The sequence below is a fragment of the Meriones unguiculatus genome, chromosome 10, assembly GCF_030254825.1.
Source record: "Meriones unguiculatus strain TT.TT164.6M chromosome 10, Bangor_MerUng_6.1, whole genome shotgun sequence".
Taxonomy (NCBI): Eukaryota; Metazoa; Chordata; class Mammalia; order Rodentia; family Muridae; genus Meriones; species Meriones unguiculatus.
In genome coordinates, this window is record NC_083358.1 from 117,233,575 (window position 1) to 117,239,377 (window position 5,803).

At 45.3% G+C, this 5,803-nt stretch overlaps 1 non-coding gene across 1 annotated transcript; it reads left to right on the top strand.

Annotated features, from left to right (window-relative positions):
* Positions 1–4,867: 4,867 nt before the first annotated feature.
* Positions 4,868–4,970, top strand: LOC132646136 (U6 spliceosomal RNA). Its single transcript, XR_009584266.1, has one exon. It is a non-coding gene; the product is annotated as a U6 spliceosomal RNA (small nuclear RNA).
* Positions 4,971–5,803: the final 833 nt, after the last annotated feature.

Below are 5,803 nucleotides of genomic sequence, written 5' to 3' on the forward strand. Positions count from 1 at the left end.
AACCACAGACAGAATCCTGGTGAATCAGTAGCAGGTTAAATTCTCTACAACACATGACCTTGAGGTCTTGCCTGAAAACCTTCCAGTTGTAGAGGCATGAATGGGATAAACTCGATTAAACACACATGATACAGTATTATATGTACATTTTCTACTTGTTTCAAATGTATATGTATTATACACACACACATCTCTATAGAGTCCACATCTTCTCAACAATATACATAGACGTGACCTAGAGTCCACATAGTTTTAATAAAATACGGTGGTTCACTAAAGCGACAAGAGTTTGCCAATAAAATGAAGCTGGCCTGCTAACCCCGAGGAAGTAGCTAGGTCAGTGTTTACGCATGTAGCTGGAGTCTGCGAGCATCCTGTGTCCCGATCCTGGCCGCGCTGAAACTGCTCTCAAGCAGGTCATCTAGCATGCTGCAGAGATGTGAAGAAAGGCAGATGTTAGCCTCCACGAGGGAGGCTCCCCGGGCCTCCTGCCAGCGCGAGCCTGACGGAGCCTGCCGCAGCCCCACGTCTAGCACATATATTTTCTTTCTCTTTGTAAAGCCCCTGGGATTTGGACTGCCTGCTTCTGTTTCTGGGTTCCTTTCTTCCCAGGACTGGTAACATGCTGTCTTCCCATCTCTCTCTGTCACTAAGCCTAAGCACTCAGGCTCTTTAAGGCTGTTACTGCTGATCCCGTCCTGTTTTGGAAATCAGCCTGCCCAGCCCATTTCTAATAAACTCCCTGGCTCATTTCTAGTCAGAAGATGAATGAGCAGCATGTGGATTCATGTTGATTAAATGAATGAAAATTTCTGTGACATTTACAAAGCCTCTGTGGTTCCTGAATGTTCTCCCCAGAGGCTTTGACTGTTTTACCTTTCTTTAACGTCTCTTTGACGTGAGCTCTTGAAAAAAGATCACATTGATGTCTGGGCCAGTGCCTTGCTGTCCTTTAAGACTTGGTGATAATATGTTCTCTTATGTGGTACTTCTCAGGCTTGAACATGCCAAAAAGTTGCCTGGAGTGCTGCTGGAGCCACAGAACCACCTCAAGAGATCTGCACCTAGAAGGTCGGGGTATTACTGACACTGTTGGGCCACAGACTAAAACAAGTCCTGACCACTGGGCAGCTGACTTCCTGTGGATAGCTGGTGTTTCCTCACTTCCCTGGGAACCAGAGTTCAAAAGTACAGTTCAGGTCTAGGCTTTTTATAGCTCAGATGTCTCCAGTGGTCTGTTTGTGGGATGTCTTCTCTCTTCAGCAGAACGTTGAGTAGATTTCCTTAAGAAAAAGAAAGGGGTTGAGGCCGTGCGATGACTCAGTGGATAAAGGCACTTGCTGCTTACGCTTGGTGACCTGAGGGCAGTCCCTGGAACCCATGTAATGGTAGATGGAGCCAAGTCCGCAAAGTTGTCTTTGACCTCCACATGTGTGCTGCAGCGTGTGAGCGCCTGTGCATGCGTGCATACACACACACACACACACACACACACACACTTTTTTTTTCCTTTAATATGAAAAGAGGATTGGGGAGAAGAGGGAAAAGGAAGGAGGAGGAGAAGGAAGCTAATTGTTACAGGAAGATACAGCTCATGCCTATGCCAGGCGAGGGGCGAGCATGCGTTTATGCCGTTGAATGCTCACAGCAAGCCCCGCGTCCTACGGCTTGTCTGATTTGTAGGCACATTCAGCAGGTAGTCAATAGAGATGGCAGAAGGCGGGCTCTGCGCTTCTCACTGAAGACTGCAGCCGCCTGCTCCAGCACCACCTGCTCCAGCGCCACCTGCTCCAGCACCGCCTGCCCGGATGAATCTCCCTAAAAGGTTCTCTTTTGCTTTCTGAGAAATTCTTCCAAGGAGAACGCTAACTGATAGGCCCTACGCCTGATGAGCAGCCTCAATTTTCCTTATTCAGACTAAGAACTTCACCATCTTCCTAGAGGCTGCGGGACTCCCTCATCTGCCCTCTGGCCTGTGAAAACAGAAATACACATTAATAATGTCAGAAATAGCTCACAGCAAAATGGTTTAGACGACTTGCACCGACGGAGCACTCAGATTTTTCCAGCAGACCTAAGGAAAATCAGGAAACAGGACTAATGCGAAGGAGTGATCGTATTTCTCCCAGAATTCTTTATTTCTGTTACATTACATGACCCTTCAGGGGTAAATACACATCTGTATATAAAATATAACTGCATATAACATTTTCTAGTATTGTTTTGATATGAGAAAGCAATACTAAGAGATAGAATTGCAACTATGTAAGACAGTATGAGTCATTTTGGCCTTGTCTATCCTGGCACAGTGAGCTCTGGGTTTTAGTGTCCAAGCCTTATGTAGCAGCTGTAGGTTGGGAGGGTCTGTTTTCTAGCTTTTTTTTTTTTTAACTGGCAGGAAACGTGTGTTTTCAGTGTGGGGAGGTAGGTTAGACCTTTACATGGTATTCTGTCTAGAGATATTATCTGAGCCTCTCGTATGACAAGTCCCTACCCTTCTTCTTCTAACTGTCCCAATCTTGGCGAGGATGGCGGCCATGTTGTAGGAGGACCTGGGTTCCTCTAAGCCCAGCTGTATCAAGAATTAGCTACAGGGTATTCAGCCACTTCTGTTCATCAGTTTGCTTCCTGTAAGGTGGGACAGTTATATAAAATTATTTTTAAATGTAAAACTTTATGAAACTAAAATTGCTATACAGAATTTTAAATTTCATGTTATGTGAGTGAGCTACTTAAATCCTTGACAATTTTCATCCAAATGCTTAAAATAATTTTTCTTAGAGTGTTGGCAGTTTGTCAACTCTGAGAACTCAAAGGAAAAAAATAGAACCCTTTTTAGGCAATTAACTGGAATGTTGGGGCCTGTCCCTTAATTATTAAGTGTTTGAGAAGAGTAAGAGAATAATGGGCAAGGTGATTTTTATATTTCTCTCTTAAGAACATCGATTTTAGTGTGTGAGAACACTGCCACTCGTCAGTGGTGAGAAAGAGAGATCAGTGTCTTCGTGAAGTTTTGTCAAGTCAAAACTAAAGGAATGGGAAATTAGGCCACAGGAGAGCTTGTGACTCAGCGTGCCTTTAGCCCCACAGCTGAGGAGATTCCGCAGAGGAAGGCAAAGGGCTCTGGCTGTGGTGTGGAGACTTTGGGACAGGCTGGGCAACTCAGGGAAAGCATATCTGCACATCCATGAGATCAGACAAGCCCTTAGGATGTTCTCTGTTTCTCAGCCCAAACATGCTTATTCAGCACACACTCACCTTTGGAAGCGGTGCTTTCAGGTCTGCACGGGCGGGCGTCCCTGCCCCGGTGAGAACGCGCACCCAGCTCTGCTGGGAAGGCCATTTATTCTGATGTAGAACAGTGCCGTCTGGTCCTCCTGGAAAACCACCGGTGTCTACACCAGTGAGTGGCCAGAAGTCTCCGTTAATGACACCTCACAGCATCTCAGTTTGGCACAAGTGATTGGTACAAGACCCAGCAAAGTCTTTTCTAGAAGCCTGGTCACTAGTCAACCAGAGTTCTTACTGAACATCTCCGGGAGGAGACGGAGGTTTGAGGCTGGAAACAGTTGATATCAGGCAGAATCCAACAGGATTCTTATCAAGGAGGACTGCTTATTTTCAAGTATCGGGTTTTGTGTATGATCCAGGGCCACCGATAGGCTGACGATCTCAGTTGGTGGAGAGCTTGCTTTACATGCATGGAGTTCCGTGTTCCATCACCGGTACCACATAAAACTGGGTCTGATGGCCATGGCTGTAAACCTAACACTGAGGATATGAAGGCAGGAGGATCAGGAATTCAAGGTCATCCTCAGCATGTTCAAGTAGAGAACATCACAGCCAAGGGAAGTAGAGAGGCGGCTGATGCTAGTGTTTGCTGCTCTCATTTGGGTAACGCTGACCGGCTGTTAGAGTCTTAGTGTGAGATGCCTTCCATGGGTTCATGTGTGATGCTTTTTGGGGAACGTGCTGGGAATGTTAGTTGGGGTCCTTTTGTAGATCCCTGGGGGTGGGCCTTGAGATCTTGGAGTCCTGCCCTACTTCCTGTCCTCTTGTTCCCTGACTGCCCAGGGAAGGTGGCCACCCATCTCACACTCAGGCCACCACTCCTTCCTTGGCATAGAGCATGTTTCCTGTCCACTGTGGGCTGAATAGACTCTTTCTCCCTTAAGCTGCTTCTTGTCAGGTATTTGATCACAGCACGAAAAGTAACAGACACACGCATTCAAGTGTTGGGCAACTGAGCAAATTCCTCTTAAAGGCTGTTTTTAAAAGTTTGTGTAATTCACATGCATCATGCAGCCCTGTCCCAAACACACAAGTCAATCATTTTTACTGTGATCACTGTTGTACAGTCATTATCACAGTCTTAAACTTAGGATATTTTTATCATATGAAGGACAGTGCTTCACAGTAAGCCCTTGGCTTCAAACCCCAATACTGCAAAGAAGGAAAAAGACTTTTATCACCTGAAAAACAAAACCTTAACTTACGAATTCGCTTCCATTTCCCCCATCCTTCCCATCATCTGTAGTCCTAACTGCTAACCTGCATATTGCCTTCATTGTCATTTTTCTGTTCAGAGCACTGCATATAAACGGAAGGAGTGCCACTGTGGTTGGCTTCCTTCACGGACAGGGCAGTTAAATCTTGGATTTCTCTGTAGAACTTATGCACTTGTGAAGACTGTTTTCTTTGTGTGTGTTTTATTTCTGATTGGACTACTTTTCTCACTTATAAACTGTACTATATACATATATATGCATAAAGTATACTATATACAAAGTATACTATAAATGTAAAGTGTAACATGCAGCAATACCCCCCCCTCTCTACACACACACTCCATCCAGGCTAAGAAGCCTTACTTTGGCAGCACATGTACTAATGCTGGAACAATTCAGAGAGGATTAGCATGGTTCCTGTGTAAGGATGACATGGATATTCATGGAGTATTCCCTAGATTTATTTTAAATTTTTTTTGGGGGAGGGGAGCAGAGTAACAATGAAGCAAACACAGCCATGTCAGGTTTGTCTGGACAGGCATGGGACTGTCAAAGTGTAGAAAGTTTGAAGCTATGGAAAAAAACACATGGACATTTCTTTTAAGGAATATAATTTTTGAACCCTGCAAATGAAGTTCATTTTTAGAGATTAAAACAACCTACTAAAATCTGTATACCTGAAAAAACTAATCAAGAGGGAGGACTCTTGCTAAAATGCTCAATTCCTATCCAGAAAGGCAAAGAGGATGGACATCAGAAGAAGGAAAAAAGAGGGAACAAGTCAGGAGCCTGACACAGAGGACCCCTGCAAAGCTCTGCCTTGCAGACTATCAATGTAGATTCTGAGACTTATGGGCAACCTTTGGGCAGAGTGCAAGGAATCTTAGGAAAGAAGTGGGAAACAGTAAGATCTGGAGAGGACAGGAGCTCCACAAGGAGAGCAACAGAACCAAAAAATCTGAGCAGAGGGGTCTTTCCTGAGACTGATACTCCAACTAAGGACCATGCATGGAGATAACCTAAGACCCCTGCACAGATGTAGCCCATGGCAGTTCAGTGTCCAAGTGGGTTCCATTGTAATGGGAACAGGGACTGTCTCTGACATGAACTGATTGGCCTGCTCTTTAATTACCTTCCCCTGAGGGGAAAGCAGCATTACCAGGCCACAGAAGGAGACAATGCAGCCACTCCTGATGAGATCTAATTGACTAGGATCAGAAGGAAGGAAAAGAAGTCCTCTCCTATCAGTGGACTTGGGGAGGGGCATGCATGCAGAGGGTGGAGGAAGGGAGGGA